We start from the raw sequence: 19,959 nt of genomic DNA, 5'->3' as shown, positions 1-19,959 counted from the left end.
ATTTCACTCTTTTGGGCATATGGATATCTGTAAGGCCTGATGTTTGGGAGAACACTTCCTGGAATCAAATGAATAGCATGATCATGATCATGAATAGGTGGAAGGCCTTTGGGAATCTCAAATACCTTCGAGTGATTGTCTAGAACTTTTTGGAGATTTGGAGAAATAGATGATTTTGATGTGGGTACCTCTAGTGAACATAATTGTGCAATTTTTCCCTGTTGTTATTTCTTTACAAGCATTGTCATCCTATTATATCTTATTATCTTTCCCAGTTTCCATGCGATACCCCTTAATTCAACCTCCTTTCCTTCCTGAAAAAAGTTCAAGAAAATTTCTTGAAAATTAAAAGCTATCATACCCAAGGTTGTAGCCATTGAACTCCTAGTACAACATCCACACCACCCATTGGAATGGAAAGCATTGGACTATTCAATTCATATTCTCCCATGGATAGCTTGATATTATGGAACTTTCTAGAGCAATTTATGGTTCCTCCATTTGTAGAAATTACTTGACACTCTTGTGTTGGATATAGGAAGCAATTTAATTCCTTGGCTATCTTACAATGAATAAAATTATGGGTACTACCCGAATCAATCAACAATGTTACATTTTTCTTCTTGATATGCTCTTCTATCTTGAGAGTTTGAGGAGTGGTAATTCATGTCAATGCATTACAAGATATGGTCAGATTCATTTATTCTTTCTCTAGGATTGGTTCCTGGTGTATATCCTCTTCTTTTGATGTTTCTTGTTCCTTTTCTTGCTCCTCTTCCCCATCTATGTAAATAAATTTCTTCTCAGCACACTTATGACCTTTAGTGTATTTTCTATCACAATTGTAACAAAGCCCTTTTTCTCTTTTTGCTTCCAATTGTTGTGGTCTCAACCTTGTATATGGTGAAAGGGTAGGAGAAACAACACTTCCATCTTTATAGTTGTGAGTGGTAGGCTTCCTTGTTGCCATAAGTTTGCTTTCCATTTTTCTTGCCAACTTGAATGCCTTCTCCAATGAATCAAGTTCCCAAAGGTGAACCTAATGTTGGATGTTATCCTTTAAAGTCCATATGAACACATCAATTCTATGCTCCTCTAAAATATCTTTTACCCTTATATTTAATTTTTGGAAGTCCTCAAGATGCTCCATCATTGAACCCTTTTGCTTGAGATTTATCAATTAGCTAAAAAATGTGTTTCACTTTGTATCCTCATAATGTACAATCATTTCCTCCATGAAAATTGACCAAGTAAGAAGTGATTTACAAGGACAAATGCCTTTATACCATAAACATTGATTCGGTTCTAAATATAAATATGCAATATGCACCTTTTCTAACAGTTGCACATAATGTAGATCAAAATTGTTATGGGATCCTTGCCATCAAACTTCCTCATATCAATATTTGGAACATGGTGAGTCTTCAATCAAATGTTAGACTCTATGAAATCATGATTAACATTTTTTTTTCTCATCATGAGTTTCCTCTACTACCTTTTCGTCCTTAGGAGGCCTTTCTTGTAGCAGTTTTCTCCCACCTTCCTTCAAACCTTCCATGTATTTCTTCAAATCTTCCATGTCTTTCTTAAAATCTACTTCCATGGAACATATAAAATATTTATCTTAGCTTCGATCACATTCTTCAAATCATCCATCCAATTTTTCTTACTAGGTGTTTCTATTTTCTTGATTCAAGTAATTTTGTTTCTTTCTTTTAGAAGCTCGATCTTTTGGTTGTATCTCTGAAATTTCGGATCTCCAAGGCCTGAAATTGCGACCTATAGTAGCCATATGTGTCCTCTTTCCAATGCCATTAGTCTGATCGAAATTGGATTCTCCAAGAAAGAGTTATGCTCAATCTCCCAAGATGACCTCATTATATACTTTTTCAGTAGAGAGAATTTATACGAACTGCCATGTGTCACTATTTTGATGATCAGACCCGAAAACAATATACAAAAAAGTACAGTCCATCCTCTTTCTATAACTTATTTCAAAATTTCAATATTATACTCAGAGAAAATGTTATGATGATTTTCCCAAGATCACCTATTTGGTATGTAATTCAGGAGCTTGCAAAAACCATAAATTTCTTGGACCATATCTCTGAAACTATAGCGAAACAAGATCTGAATTTCAAGTTTGAGATTCACCAATATTTCTTCTCAAATGGGTTGTAATGTTAGAGTCCAAACCTTTGTAGAAAACAAATTATAGTGAAAATTCTATGATGACCTATTTGAGAAGAAAATTTGGAGCTTGCTAAAACCCTAACTTCCTCAGATCATAACTCCAAAACTATAGCGAGACAAGATGTGAAGTTTGGACTTGAGGTTCAGAATGATTTCAGATCAAATGGTTTTTCTTTTTCTTCTGAAACTTCATAGCGAAAAAACTATAGTGAAAATGCCAATATGACCTATTTGAAGCAGCGAAACCTTAGAATCCAAAGCTCTGATACCAAATGTAATGAAACCAGTGCACAAAAAGATAGAAAGATAGATAAACGACTTCAAAACCAACCTCTTTGAGGGGGAAACCTCCTTTACATTACAGAAATGAACAATTCTTGGATGATACAAATGACAAGACCTAATTTCTATATATAGGAGTCTAAGGGGTCATAATATAATTAGAGTGACATAAAAATAATAATGTAAGGGCACAACAATAAAAATAGTGGTCTTATATGTGGCACAATAATAACAATATGGGGACTACATGGACACAACAATATAATAAGAGGGTTGCACTAATAAAAATAAGGTGTTACACTAGTATAGAGACCTAACATCATCAAACAACTCCACCACCACAAAGTGATGTGGTAGATTATGCACACACACATCTGTTGAACTGTCACATCCTCCCACCCCACCTGCTCTTGATATCTGCGTAGATTTGGCTTGCAATCCTATTGGTTGTCACGTGGATTCATTCCTTCAACCTCCTTCCCCACATTCTATTGATCCTTCGGATTGTACTGCCATGTGTTCTTCCATTTTGGACTCCTCACCTGTTGTGAACGAGGATGAAGTTGTCGACGAAGTTGGTGTTATGCAGCCAAACTGCACCATCATTCATGATGAGTTTATGCGGGAATCTAAAGAACAAGCAGCGGTGAAGGATGACTCCCTTCCAACCATGCCTCATCCGCTTTATCTTGACATCCCTTGTGATTCTATCACTACTGATTTCCCCTATGAAAACTCATTTCCGAACGTTTCTACTTCCGATCATTCTTAAGACACGTCGGATGTCTATCTATCATTACATTGCAAAGAGGATACATATTGCTTTGAAATTCTGTCCAATCTGTTATCTATCATTTTTGAAAACATAGAGGGTGAACATCCTTACTTATCATCTACCCCTCTACACGATTCATCAAATCATGAGGATGATGAAAAACATCCTTAATTTTTTTTTTTATCTTGGTTGTCATGATCTCTCTACTTCTTCATCTGATCACGATGTTGATTCAATCATTATTAATCTTTATAAGGCATTGTTCTACGATGATCTATCTATCGACGAAGTCAAAACCCCCTAGACTGTCGAGGCCCTTTAGCTCGAGCTGATGGTTAGGTCAGGCCCTCGCTGTTGTGAGGTTGGTTTCACTTTCGATCGGAAAATTGTTGAAACACGTAAGGCTCCTCATAAGTCTTTGCTTTGCATTGAATATCAATCAAACACCCAGATTTTGCTTCCTCCAATCAAACTACGTGATCCCGTCGTTCATGCACTAGAGGAATCTTACATAGAAAACACACTTGCACAATGTAAGTGGTCTACCTTTCTTATGTTTGCTTGCATCTAACAGTCAAGAGAATGCATACACTCAACATCTACATGTAGTGTAGCACATCACCATGGCAAGTCCACGAAGTGCATGTCATGCCCTTTCGCTTACTTCTTTTCTATGGACATATTAAAGCTCGAAGTGTGTTCATCTTCATCATTATATCTTTCATGCTTACTAGTTTGTGAAACTGCGAGGTTCGTGAACCATGCCTTCATCAACATGGGTCGACCAATGCATTGGTGGCTGCATTGGAATTATCACTTCACGTGATCAGGCCCATGCACTGTTAGCTTAGGAGTACGAGTAGTGTTTTCATTTGAGTCTTTTGCTTGCATGCATGTTTGCTTCTTTCTTTGTGTGTTTCCTTGCTTGCTTGATTGTTTTCTTACTTTCTTTGCATACACATTTTCTTCTACTTCTTGCTTTGTGTTTTGGTTTGTTTTCTTGTTTATGTCATAGGTTAGTTTCACATGGACCGTGTGCGACTCTTCAAACAAGCTGGGTGAAGTACAAGAGGACTTGTACAGCTATTAACATTTGGTTATCTGTTTTCCACTCTCTCATGAAGAACTTTTTGTCTTCATTCCATGATAAATCAATCAAAAATACGTACTGTTCGAAGTGAACCTTGGTGAAAACACAACACTTGTGCGCTAACTAGTATCACCTACTCTAGTCAATTGTTTGTGGGTTAATCCTTGTCATCTCAGTCAAGTAGAGTAAGGTGAGGGGGAAAACATTAACAATCACGTCAGAGGTATATATAAACTACTTCTATAAACAAACAACCTCTTCCACTCTCAATAAGTCAAGATCCCTCTTCCACCTCTAAAATGAAGAAGTGCTATGCATAGTTATGAAAATGAAAAATGAAAAAGTGGAAAAGTGAAAGATTTCAAAAACAAAGTGAAAAATGAATAAGGAAAAAGAAGAGAAAGGCTTCATGCATAGAGAGGTGATGCAAGTAACTCAGTTGAGGTACAGACCAGGCTTACTGGCAGTGGAGCAATGCTTCTGTTCCTATGTGACTCCATCACGGTATTGTCATACCCCTCATCCCCAATTGAAACAACTATGTTTGCTTGGCTTACAATGTGTGTCAACGGACCAAGGGCTTAGTAGATGCTACATCTTACAATCAAGCAAGTATGGAAACTAAGACGACCAGAGAACTGAACAATACTTTGAGAGGTGTTAGACTTTCTTTTCACAAACAAGGTCCATTCATAGGGTTGGAGTTCTACTAGTGTGTCACCAAGTGTTGTAGTGGCTATAACCACCCTACAAATTTTTTCCTTAGCTTTGTTTTGGAGCCTCCCTACCAAGCATCCTCAGAAGCATGTCTTGCACTGTCAAGCACATCAGCTTTAGCTATTTCATAGAGTCTTGTCAACCTGTACATGCAAGTTTGTTCCACCACCTTCACAGGCTGCTTTTCAGACTTAATATCAGTTGCTGGTTGAGCAGCTCCCTCTAGGAATTACACAATTCTAGAGGGGAACGAGTCTTCCCTCCATAAATTGCGTAAACCCAGCTGGACACCACACTGGGCTCTATAATTGCGCAATTATTCATTACAGTATTCCTCTAAAAAATTACGCAATTCATCCCAGGATTGTTGCTTAGCCTAGAAATTACGCAATCCTGGGCATCAGTCACCTACTGGTCCCAGAAATTATGCAATCCCTCTAGGAAATCTAGCCCAGTAGGTAGCAGAAATTGCACAAATATAGCGAGGAAAACTGTCGGGCTCAGAAATTGCGTAATGCAGACATACAGGCTTCCTTGATAAAATTGCGAGGTTTGACCCAGGACAGGTGCCTAGCTCAGAAATTGCGAGATAGGCTTCCTTAAGAAAATTGCAAGGTCTGACCTAGGACAGCTGCTCAGCCTAGAAGTTGCACAATCCTGGGAGACAGTCACTTGTTCCTCTCATAAATTGTGCAATCCCTCTAGGACATCCATCTCTGCTCAACCAACAAACTGCGCAGATTTTCATCCCAAGATCGCAGAGTGATGCATGTGCCTTCAAGTTGACGGGTTCCCTCTGGGACCGAGGAAAACTCATTTTCATGCATGGACTACTTCTCCCAAGGCAACATGAAAAGGCATCCCTTGATTCAAGGATCTATGTTTAGCAGCTAGAGGTTACATGCAAGGATCATTTCAGAAACCTCCCACCAAGTGTCATTTTTCCTATATTTGTGGCATGCACGTCACAACCTAGATTTTATCAAAACTCATTAACCAGATGCCACAAAGCTCATTCCTCATATCGAACTTGTAGCTCTCACATCCCACCTTGCATCTAGGAGTCGTCGACACATTCAGCTCAACTAATTTGGGGTAAGCCCACTTTTCATGTCTTGCGTTGTGTTTCTGTCACTTTTTGTGTTTCGCTTTATGTGAGTGTTGTCTACTTAATTTAAGTGAGTGCTTGTTGTTGCTTGGATGTATGTTAGCTTGTAGAAGCACCATTTCAGTTCTCGTTCAGATCTCACTTCTGTCGCATGCATGACATTATTTTTACACAGATGGCCATCATTCCGACGACTCGCTTCACACACATGCATGCTTTCTTGTTTTTTGAATCCTGCACTTTGTGTTTGCATGTATGATCATTCACTCTTGTTTGCACTCATCTCACCATGCATTCAAACTTCTTATCTTTTTAGTCATTCGTCAGTTGATCTGTCCTCCCTTGGCCCAGACCATGCCTTGCCTGGCTAGCGCTGCACATTTCCGGAAGCAAAGGCTCTGCCTTCCCTCAAGAAACTACATAAGTCTAGTGGAGAATTGACCTCCAGGCTTCCATTGAATAATTCTTGGAGGCAGTGTCCTGCTGGCCCCAAAAACTGCCCAATGCAGTTTGCTGGTTGCTTGTCATTGCTCACTAAAATTATGCATTGCACAGTTTCAATCCTCAGTAGGCCAAGCTAGACTATGCATTGTGTAGTTCTAGTAGTCATTCAACCTCCCCATAGCCTGAAATGTGCCTTTCAAAGTTTTGGCAGTCAGTCTCCCGACCTCCTACTGGAAATTGCACAACCTTCACAATCAATCACATTGGTATGTTGCAAGTTAGTCTTCAAGTTTGTTTTGGTTTTTTACTGACAAATTGCTTGCCATGAGTGCTTCTATGTCTCCAGGAATCACAAGTGTTCATCCACCTCCCAACATCACAGGTAGAATGACTTCCAGGAGAGTAGACTCAAAGACACCGTTAAGAGGGCATTTAAGGATGCAGTCGATCAAGTGTCTATGAACTTGCCTGTCCACAAAGACATCAAGTTGTTAATGGACAAGGATATCAAGATGAATGGAAAAAACATCATAGCAAGTAGCACAATCAACAAGAATAGAAGGCATCACACCTACACGCGATGAATGCAAGAGGAAGGTTGTTGACAACATAGAGGTAGGGCCAAGCTGCAAGTTCAAAGTAGATCCACTCATGAGGAAAATCAGCTTTGGAGATTGAGGTTATGAGGTGACAGCATGACACAAAGACCGCACGAAGGCCGAGAAAGGAACAAAGAATAAGTTGCATGTGCTGAAGCAGGAACTCAAGGAAGAACAGGAGCTGCATAGATGAGAGAATGAGTTGCAATAGGAACAGGTACAACAGGGGGCACAACATGCACAAATGGATGAAACTGCGCCTGTATAAGTTATAGAGCCATCCCAGTAGCTAGCATGAATCAAACAAGGTGAATAGTGTTGTTGATCACATGCAAGGGAATGTAGCATCATGCATGTCATTGTGTGCATGCATGTAATCCCACCCATTCGTCACACTCACCGAGGTGAAGACAAGAAGCAAGTGTGACTAGATTTGTACATGTATTTCGACAAGTTGATTTGCATGACCATGAGAACATGCTTGGAGATTAGCATAGATACTATGCATCAACATGTTTCCGGTCCGGTCACACCCAAGATGACCATGCACATGCTATCAGATGAGTTGGACGAAGGAACCATATCAATGCACCCAGATGTAATGAAGGAAAGAGTCTACTTCATCAATATGTCACCATTGAGCACATGGACACCATCATGGATGACGAAGATTGGCATCAGCTCACAATCTTCGACCATCACAAGGATGTCAAAGAGTTTGTCTCCCCACAATGGTTTGAGTGTCAGTGATGTCTTGCATGGCTTGCTCAAGCCATTTTGTCTCACATAGGCACGTGCATTGTAATGTAACATCTTGTCAAGTGGAATTTCAAGTGTCGATAGTTGAACATAACTATCATAGAGTAGTTGAAGAGTTATGAGGGTAGATGAATGGTCAAAAAGGGGAATTTCAAGGGTCACCCCACCCTTTGCTATAAATAGTCCCTCATAACTAATTGCAAAGGATTTTGGTTAACCAAGCTTCCAATAGGAGCATCTTAGAGAAATCTTGGACAATATTGTAATGAGCGTTGGCTTCTCCACTGCACGAAGCTAGTATATCTCTTTGGAGGAGCAAGCAACAGTGACTGTAATGTTCCACTGTCAGAACTAGTGGTTGGTCATGGATGTATTGTATGACTGGAACTTACACTTCTTAATATAACAAATCCAGCTCGTTTCATGCATATGTTGTATCATATTTCAGCTATCTATTTACTCTAAATGATATATGTATATGTTTGCTTACGCATGCATGTGCATCTATTTTCTATATATGTACGTATGAATCTTACTGAAATGTGTTGTTGGTTTAACCATCACTTTGTATTGCTAGCTAACTTGCCTTCCATGTTGTGGTGCATCTTTTCTCGTGTGTTCCTTTCTTAACTTCATGCTATCACAGGTTTCCAAGGGGTGCACTAACCTCACCCTCCGTGTGTTATAACCTCTCATACACTTTCCTTGACTTACTGCATATGTTACACCCTTTCTACCAATAGGGACATCTTACTTTCCTCTGTGCTAAACCATGGTCAAGGCGATACCGAACGACGCATTATGGGACTCCTACACCAAATGGTTTGAGGTATAATTGGGACTTCTTACTGGGGAGATCCCTTGACATGTTCATGGTTCCAACTTCGTCAACAGAACCTATGAAGGAGATTAAAAGGAAAAGAGCGCTAAACTTCAAACTCATAGCATGCAATTTGAAAGTTTAAAGATGACTGATGAAGAAAACATTATAGGTTTTTTTTCTTTCAAGTAGATGAAGTAGTGAACACTATTAGAGGATTACGTGGAAAGTTTGAATAACTAATTATTGTTTAGAAAGTGTTGAGATCTCTTCCATTGAGGTTTATTCCAAAGTTTTTAGCTATCAAAGAAATTAAATAACTGGAATACATGAATATGGATGAACTAGATGGAATCCTCACCTCATATGAGATGATAAAAGCAAAAAAATCCAAATTAGAGGAAGAATCCTTCAAAGAATTAAAGAAAACAAAAGGACACAAGGATCATAATCATTTCAACTCTAAATCATATGAAGAACAAGCTAAATTTGTGAGAAGGATGAAAAGAGGATGTGGTAAATATAAAGGTTAGACATTATTCAAATGTTTTGAGTGTGGTATAATAGTTAATTATTCTTCTACATTACCATATGAAAAAAATGGAAGATAGTGATGTTGAAATAGAATGTAGAGATAGAGGCAACTTTCATAAAAATAAGAAGGGAAGATCTCTCAAGAAGATAATTTTCTATTCCAAGGAAGATGGAAGCTCATCAAAAGATAGCGATGAACATACATCCGATGATGATAAAAAATAATTCATATTCATGGCCTTAGAGAATCATATATCATATTCAGAAGAAGAATATGTTGATGACGAGGTAAATCTTGAGGGAGAACTTATTAGCACCTTAAAATAAACAAAAATACTTATAATAAGGAATAAAAAGATGAAGTATCTATTACATAAATATGAAAAGGAAGATCATGATTTTATGAACCATCAATCATCCTCTTAAATATAGAACTATAAGAGGAAAACAGATAGAGGATATATTGATAATTTAGTTGAAAGAAAAGGAAAGAAACTATGATAAGATATGATGAGAGGTTATATCCTTAAGAAAGGATGTGGAGAAGGAAAATTCTTAGTTGAAACTGCACTTAAAGTTTGAAAATGGGACTAAATCATTAGACAACATTCTCAGCTACTAGATATATCACTCTATTAAAATAGGTCTTGGTTATAAATAAGATCATGATATGTTCAAAGGAGAATCAAGCTCAAGGACACTAGAATAAGAAAAACCTAAAAGATATGCCATTGTTCTCAAAGGATCTAGTGACAATGAAAATATAACAAAAAATGATTATAAGGATCAATAGTGACACAACCCTATCAACAACACAAACATAGCAGGAAATAAAGTGAAGACCATACTAGACCTAGGAATGGATTAGGAAGAATTTTCTCCACCAAGGAGGTTTTTGACATCTATGATTCAAAAATTATTTTATGGTTATTACTTATCATGTAATAAATGTGGTCATAAGGAAATAGATTGCAAAGCCTATGTAGGAAATGAGTATCTAAGGAATAGAAGTAGGATATCATAGAATATCTCAAGGAATGGTTTTGTGAAACAATCCCAGAAGTTTTAATGAGAATGTTGTTGAAAATTACAATTCATTTTCCTCCTTATTAGATCATGTTAAATGTTTCAAGTGCAATAATTTTGGGCACAAAGCTCGTGATTGTAGAAGTAATAAACTAAGGCCTCCAAATCAAAGTAGAGAAGAGTATATTGTTAGAAATAGACTCATCAAAGAACAAAGGTATGGAGAAAGAAGTAACGAAAACAACAAGAATATGATCGACCACTATGTGCTCAAAACAAAGTATGTCAATGGAATATAGATAGTGGATCTTCACGTCACATAAAAAGAGGTCAAAGAAAATTTCTCTCTCTAAAGGAACTCAAAAGTGGTAGTGTCACCCTTTGAGATAATACATCGAATAGAATAATGGGAAAAAGAATAGCTAACCTTGATAATGGAAAAGCTAAAACTCAAGATGTCCTATTTATGAAAGATTTAAAGAAAAATATTATAGGAGTAAGTCAAATAGTTGATAAAGGACATGAGGCCATATTTTATTCTAAAAGTTGTAAAATCAGGAAGGAAGGCTCTCGAAGATTGGTGGCAAAAGTAACTAGGACTTCAGAAAATGCATATGTCCTTAATAAATGGAAACGAGAATACTTTCATATGAGAGTGTTATATCTCTTATATTATAAGTAAAATACAACTGAGAGGTCCTACAACATCTTAATCCAAATTGAGAAGATGGGAACTTTTGAGAGTGAGGTGCAGAAGAAGGACGATGGAATGGAAGGTTTGCAAGATATCCATTAGCAGGTAAAAGTGAATTGATGTAGGTTTTAACCCATTACAACAATTACATGAAAATGAATTATTAAAATAGAGAATATACAATGGTGAGAACATAAAACAAATGCATAGATATTTTCCCCTGGATCCCAAAATCAGGACTAGGAGAATGATTTTTTATTATTTTATTTCAATGTTACAATACATATATAAATACATGATGAAGCATTCATAAACCCCAATCCATTAAACCTAGATCAAAACATAACCGTAGTTCCCTTCACTGAACCTACAAAATGTCATGGGAAAAAACCATCATGCCTAAAACCATGTGCAAAACCCATGCACAAAACCATAGGTAGGTTTGCCCACCTATTATAATGTCCAAAAAAAGAATTTGGGGTGGTGCCTTGAAGCTTGCAAAGCCCCCGACACGGGGTGGTTTATGCCCCCCACACGTGTGACTAGTCGTGGAAAGAATAGAACGCAAACCCAACAAGTGAATGGTGAAATTAAATTGGCAAGAAAAGAAAAAAATGAGAGAGTTGTGAATAAGGAGAAGGCTAAGTTTAGGGGGAGCAACCCATTCATGTCAGAAGAGTTAAGTTGTAGAAAAAATGAAGCATAACCTGAAGGGGAGGAGTCCCAAAAATAATACGTATAAGGATTTTCAAAAATAGGGGCAATAGTCTCAAGAGAAGAATTATAGAAGAGAAAATGTTGCATGGAAGGATAGATAGGCACAACCTTGCTAGGGTGAACCTATTAGGTCCCTATACTACTAGTGTAACACCTTAGTATTATTAGTGCAACCCCCTTATTCTATTATTGTGCCCATATAGTCCCCATGTTGTTATTATTACGCCCCATAGAAGCCCACTATTATTATTGTTGTGCCCCTACAATATTATTGTTATGTAGACTCTCATTGTATTGGGACCCCTTAGACTCCTATATATAGAAAGGAGGTCTTTTCATTTGTATCATATAAGAATTTTTCATTTGTGTAATGTAAATGAGGTTTCCCCCTTGAAGAGGTTGATTTTTTAGTCATTTATCTATCTTTTCTATCCTTTTGTGAGCTAGTTTCATAACATTTGCTATCAAAGCTTTGGATTCTAAGGTTTTGTTGCTCCAAAGAGGTCATCATGGAATTGTCGCAATAATAATTTCTATATAATTTTTCAAAAGCTGAAATTAAAACCCATTTGAGCCAAAATTGTGATAAATCTCGGGTCCTAATTTAATATCTTGTCTCGCTATATTTTTAGAGATATGATTCGAGGAAGCTAGGGTTTTTGCAGGATTGTGAATTACATCCCAAACACGAGACCTTGGGAAAATCGTCATAACTTTTTGTCTGAGCATCAGATTGAAATTTTGTAAGAGGTTATAGAAAGAGTACAAACCTTAGTTTTTTGTGTAGTGTTTTCAGGTCCAAAGGTCAAAACAATGACACATGGAACTTCGTAGAAGTTAGCTCTACTAAAAAAGTATATAATCAGGTCATCTTGGGAGATTGGAAATAACTCTTTCTTGGAGAATCCAATTTCGATCAGAATGGTGGAATTTGAAAAATGATGCATAGGGATAATGTAGGTCACAATTGAAAACCTTGGAGATCTAAAATTTCAGAGATACAACAGATTCAAGATCAAGCTAGTAAAAGAAATAAAAAGAATGACTTGAATAAAGAAAATACAAACACCTAGTAAGCAAAATTTGATGGATGATTTGAAGAATGTGATAAAAGCTAATATAAATAGTTTTATAGGTGCCATGGAAGCTAATATCGATGGTAGGGAAGTAGATTTGAAGAAAGGCATGGAATATTTGAAGAAAGACATGGAAGGTTTGAAGGAAGGTGGGACAAAGCTACTACAAAAAAGTCCTAATGACAAAAAGGTAGTAGAGGAAACTCATGATGAGAAAAAAATAAATGTTAATAATGATTTCATAGAATCTAACATTGGATTGAATACCCACCATATTCCAAATATCGATATGAGGATATTTGATGGTAAAGATCCCATAACATGGATACTACAGATGGAGAAATATTTTGATCTGCATGATGTGAAACTGTTACAAAAGGTACATATTGCATCTTTATATTTAGAACCCAATAAATTTTTATGGTATAAAGGGATTTGTTCTCATAAACCACTTGTCACCTCCTCAATTTTCACGGAGGAAATGATAGCACATTATGAGGATACATTGAGCAACACCTTCTTTAGGCAATTGATAAATATCAAACAAAAGGGTTCAATGGGAGAGCACATTGAGGACTTCCAAAAATTGAATATAAGGGTAAATGATATTCTTGAGAAGTAGAGGATTAATGTCTTCATAGGGACTTTAAAGGATAACATTCAACATGATGTTCGTCTTTGGGAATCTGATTCATTGGAGAAGGCATTCAGGTTGGCAAGAAAAATGGAAAGAAAAATTATGGCAACAAGAAATCCTACCACTCAAAATTATAAAGATGGAAGTGTTTTTTCTCCTAGCCTTCCACAACCTACAATGTTGACACCACAAAAATTGGAAGAAAAAGGATTAAATTACCTTTGTTACAATTGTGATAGAAAATACACTAAAGGTCATAAGTGTGCTGAGAAGAAATTATTTTACATTGATTGCGAAGAGGACAAAGAAAAGGATCAAGAAACATCAAAAAAAGAGGATACACACTAGGAACCAGCCCGAGGTAAAGAAGAAATGAATCTAACCATATGTTGTAATGCATTGGCAGGAATTACCACTCCTCAAACTCTCAATATAGAAGGACATATCAAGAATAAAAAGGATAACCTCACTTTTGCGCAGATCGAATGAAACAACAGGAAGATCAACATCATATCGAAAGAAGTTTTGGCATAGGTGACTGGGTATTTTTACGAATACAACCATACAAACAAATGTCCCTCAAGAAATGTAAGAAGGATAATAAATTATTACCAAAGTACTATGGTCCTTATAAAGTGCTGCAAAAGATTGGTACTATGGCATACAAATTGGAGCTTCCTGCATCTTCCCAGGTGCACCCATTTTTCCATGTTTCATGCTTAAATAAGGTTATAGGTGACAATATCCCAGTTCAAAAAATATTTCCAGAACTTGACGAAGAAGGAAAAATAATATTGGAACTAGAAGCAGTGACAAAAACAAGAAATCGATAGCTACAACATCGATCAATTTTAGATTATCTCATCAAGTGGAAGAAGTTACCTTCTAAAGGTTCCACATGGGAGGATGAGAATTTTATACAAAAGCATCCAAAACTATTCAAGCATTGAGGAGAACACTTTTTGAAAGAGAGGGGCATGTTAGGTCCCTATACTACTAGTGTAACCCCTTATTTTTATTAGTGCAACCCCCTTATTATATATTGTGCCCATATAGCCCCCATGTTGTTATTATTATGCCCCATTGAAGCCCACTATTGTTATTGTTGTGCCCCTACAATATTATTGTTATGTAGGCTTTGATTGTACTGGAACCCCTTAAACTCCTATATCTAGAAAGGAGGTATTGTCATTTGTATCATCCAAGAATTGTTCATTTTGTTTAATTTAAAGGAGGTTGCCCCCTTGAAGAGGCTGATTTTGAAGTTGTTTATCTATCTTTTATATCTTTTTGTGAGCTCAATTCATAACAGAGCCTAGTTGCACAAAAAGTAGAATTAAGAAAACAAAAGAATTAATTATTCTGTTCATAACATCTCAGGAGAAGAAATTTTAACTAGAAGTAAAAACAACCCTTTTCCATTGATGTGAAAGTGGGAGGATGAAAGTATAAGGAGAGATGGTAGACAAAAGGAAAAAATTTAGTTACTCAGAGAAGTTGCATATAGAGGAAGAGTTGCAGTCACTAAGAGAAGTTGAAAATAGAGGAATATTTGCAGACACTAAGAAAATCGATAGATAGAAGAAGAGTTACAAATAAGGAGAATCACAAGGTCAAGGGGAGTGTCCCTTTTCCATTGACGTCAAAGGGGGGGAAGTTGTAGGCAGATGGAAAATTACAGATAGGGGGGATTTCTACAGTATTATTATAGAATTGACTAAGGGTTTCCATCAATGAAAAAGGGGTATACTATTGGAAGTATGGTTTTCATTGATGTCAAAGACAAGGGGAGACTACTTATGTCCTAGATAGAGATTAAAAAATAAAGATTGTTGGAAATATTGGTGTTGGACTTTTGATGCCCCATGTGGATACATTGTCTTTGAAATATTTTTTACTCCAATTTCCTATCTCAAATGGGAGCATGCAGAATATGGTTAGAAAAAATGTTGTGAGATCTTTCCAGCAAAATATGGAAGTCCCTCTAATTCTTAGGAATGAGGAGATATGGAATATGTTTCCGGGATAACTCAATCAAAGTACAAACAGGTCAACCCAACTATTTTTATGACTTAATCCCATAAGTGAATGTATAAACACTATACATAAATGGAATATGAGTTCATTTGAACATCAATTAAAGGAAGAAGAGATTTGAGGTCAAAAAAGGATTTGAGGAATAAATTTTCAGGTGATTTTTGGAATCTAAAGGTGGAAGAAAAAAATGTGATTTATGGGGTAACTGATTCATATTGGAATTTTCGATATGTGTGTGTGTACATTCATAAAATTTTAGACCCCGATTCACTATAATTTAGGAGATATGGTCTAAGGAAGTTAGGCTTCCCAAATTATCATCAAACATATCATATTGGTATTTTTTCTATAACATTTCTTATGGGATGTTTTAGAACATAAAATTTGTAGGATATAGATAGATGATCTTCATGAACCTATGATTAAAATTTCAAAACTTGGTTCCATATAATTTTGGAGATATGGTCTAAGGAAGTTAGGATTTCTAAATTCTCATAAAAAATACTTCAAATAGGCCAACTTGGTATTTCCACCATAACTTTTTTGTTTAGATGGTTCAAATAGTGAAATATGGAGGGGATAGAGAAGAGATCTCTAACTACATATGGTATAAATTTCAAGACTAGTTTTGTAAAATTAGATACATGGCACATTGTACAAGTTTGTACTTTGGAGGAAGCCAAAATTTTTTTTTGGGGGGGAATTAGACTCGAAGAAGGAAGAAGAAGTAGGTAGACCTAGTGAAGGGAGAAGTAACTAATAGGCCTAGTGAAGGGAGAAACATCAAACAAACTTGTGAAAGTAGAAGTAACTAATAGACAATGTGAAGAAGCAAGCATATTAAGTGAAAAAGTTTTGTTCCTAAAAATATTTGTGGCAATGGGGAATATTGGTGTCTCCTATAGGTTGGTGCCTATAAAGCAACAAAGGGGACCAAGTGTATCTAGTAGATTGGTGCATACAAAGAAACATAAGGGATTGGAGTATACTGTAGGTTGGTTCCTACAGAGAAGCAGAGGGGATTAGTGTCTTCTGTAGATTGATGTCTACGAAAAGAACAAAGGGTATTGGTGTCTCCAACAGGTTGGTTACTACAAATAAAAGGAGGGAATTGGTGTCTCTTTTAGGTTGGTGCATATAAAGCAACAATGGGGATTGGTGTATCCGGTAGGTTGGTGGCTACAAATTAATATAATAGTAGGCTTGTGGCTATAATATATTTCATATAAAAAAAATTGTGGTTTTTTCTCGTAAGGATTTCTACATATATCTTGTGTCACTTGTTGAGTTTGCGAGATCAATATTTTATTATGTTTGATTGGATTTAAATAACTAAAAATTTTCATTATAATGATTCACCCCACCTCTCTATATGATGTTTAATCACATCGGGTGAGAGAGAGAGAGAATAGATCTTTGATGTATTTTCTAGATTTTGTCCTTCACCTAAGAGAAGGATAGCAACATGATTCAAGTTTAGGTATGATTTATTCTTTAAAAAAAATGTTATAAGGATAATTTAGTAGCTCTTTCCATGGTTAATCTCTACAATCATTAGTTATTACCATAATTTTCTATATCAGCTATTTATAGAGTGAATCAGTATGTCATTTATGTTAAGAATTATAGTAACTCTTGCTTTTAAACATCATTTTCTTGTGTTTAGTTTATGATTTAAAAAAACCTCCTTATATATAAAATCCATATACAAGGAATCCAAAGGAGCATCTTATTACTACATATGATGTTTCACAAGAAATTTTGAATTGAAGGCTAGGGTTGGATCCAAGCCTCTAAATTTTATTCACGAGATCAACTTTAGGAATACGTCACTGAGTGGCCTACATAGCATACAGTTGGTTCAAATCATGTTCCACAACTACAAATGTATAGAGGAAAATTTGAGTTTCATTCGAAAATTCTAGTAGCACTTTAGAATTCCAATAGGAAAAATTTGAGCACATACAAACTTAAGGTAAAAGGGGAAACTACACTAAAAGGTTCAACATTTTATCTAAATTTTTAGTTATATATTTGGGGACTAAGTAAAAAAAAAAAACGAAAAAGTTACTTTGCACACCTTTAGTCCTCTATACACCCTACCCTATCATCATTGTTTGTTCCATTTCAAAATGCAATCACATTCACTAACTAAACACCTTAATCTTTCACATTTTGATTATTTATTTGGTATTAATCAAAATATGTGCAAATGATTTAGTATGATTTGAATCACTTGTAAGGATTCAAATGTGGCGGGGAGGAGAAACCATTACCTCTACCACTCAATTTTAGTAGTGAATCCTAGATATTGTTGGAAATTTACTACCTTTCCATTTGTGCCATATCCAAATATGATTGTACATGAATATTGATGCTACAAAACCACCCATAACTTCTACAAATTTTCCCTTTGGCATTTCTAATTGTGATCCAATTCCAATGAACTAGATCTCCAAAACAAAGCATCATAAAAGGGGGTGTGGTGATTAAAAGAGAACCAAATTTGGTTGAATACTTCAAGGAGAAATCCAAGAGCATGAAGTTATTTAAATAAGAAAATTGGATGAAATTTTGCTAGAAATTACAAGGTTACAATGATAAAGCCACTAAAGCATTTGTTGAGAGTCTCAATGGACACATATCTAGGATATGAAATTTGGTCCTTCCAATCCCTAAGTAGTCTATAGAAGCTTCACCAAGATACCTTCGACTCGTGAATGTTGGTTCAAGGGGATGAGGATAACAAGGAAAATTTGGAATAGATGCTTGTTACAATCTCAAAAAATCTTTTATTATAGTTAGAGCATCCCACATACATGGCTAAAGAAATAATGGGGGATGTTTTAATAGTTGTACAAAAGTTTGTAAATTAAAAATAAATGTATGCAGTGAAATTTTTATAGCACATACATTTTTTTTTTACATTTTCGAGGGAAGAGAATCAGTATGTCTTTCTTTCTATGGGAAATATTGACCAAAATGGAAATTCATGTCTAGAAGCATCCTACTAATGCAAAAAAAGGTTGTTTCATCATGGATTAATAAAACTACTCATTGAGGATAGGTTGGAGAAACAAAATTAGACATGGAACCATATTCTATTCTCGAAAAAATTCCAAGAGAATTTTTTTGCAAATGAAATTCCTAATCCTCTTATCATTGAGCGCTCCTCTCTGTAAACTAAAAGAAAGAAAATGGTTATAAGGGAGGCACCACCTGAAGGAGGAGAGGAACCTTATGTAGATATTGTGGCCATCATACTAAAACCCCTAGCTCTAGGGTTTCTTCCTTTAGCCATAAATTGTTTAAGCCTATGGTATCCCAGATTTCCTCCCCGCCTTCACTGCATTCCTTTGGTTTTTGAGCTCTTTTCCCTGGTATGCATCTAGAGTATCCCACCTCCTTTCTTCTTCCCTGTCATTTTTCGCTTCCCCCTCTCCGAGTTGACTTATCCCTCTTTAGTTTTTACATGATATCTATCCCTATTTGTTCCTCATGACCCACCAATAAAATTTCTCAAGGAGGAGTGTAGAGGGTCGAGATAGCCTCAATAATGCTCAAGATCGATCCAGAGTGCATGCTTTAGCTGGCACATATTGAGTACACACTTCTCTCGTGGTGCAACATGAAATTGATGATATTGAACAAGAAGTGGCTAAGGAATAAGAAGATATCTCCAATCAAGAAGTTAGGTCATCAATATCCAATTGGGTTCCCGACATGAATAGAGGCCTCCACAAACAATATCTCCTTACAATTCATCTCTATTGGCTCCTCAAGGAATTATTGGGAAAAGTGTTATTTGAGCATAATGACAGTGAGGATGAACTCGTGCTTCACATGGAGGAATCACATTTATTCTACCAAATAATGGATAAGTGCACGCAATGCATGGAAGTTATTCTCCTGCACAATCTACCTCCTCCAGTTGATTTAGATCCTCTAGCGCGAGGAAATTAACATAGGCATTCTTAATGGTTACAATGCTAATAACATTCTACTTTTCAATTGAGTTTAATTTGTATTTTCCACTATGTATTATTTGTGTCTATGGCTAGAACACCTTGTTTTTGTAATAGTCTTATGAGATATTGTGTGCATGCCCAACAAATTTTGATAGACATATGCTGGAACCTCAAATTATGCCTTTCCTAAGGTTTTCGAGGCGTTATCTTTATGTATGAGATGTAAATATTTTTCTAAATTAATAATAGAATATGAGCTTATGGAAAAAGATAAAAATAAACTAAAAAATTATCTTTCTTAAACCTAAGAAAATAAGGTACCAAAACTCCAAAAACATCTAACAAAGAAAAACTTAACTTCTTTATAAATCACCAATAAATTATGTTGAATACTATAATTAATTTCGATCATTAATTTCATTATTAATTAATCCCTAAAATATTAAGGAGTTGTCTATAATGCGACTTTTTGAGATTCCGGTG

This window comes from Pinus tabuliformis, chromosome Q (genome assembly GCF_031772625.1).
Source record: "Pinus tabuliformis cultivar Carrire ecotype Pingquan chromosome Q, CPIR1, whole genome shotgun sequence".
In the NCBI taxonomy this organism is placed as follows: domain Eukaryota; kingdom Viridiplantae; phylum Streptophyta; class Pinopsida; order Pinales; family Pinaceae; genus Pinus; species Pinus tabuliformis.
This window is presented reverse-complemented; position numbering follows the sequence as displayed.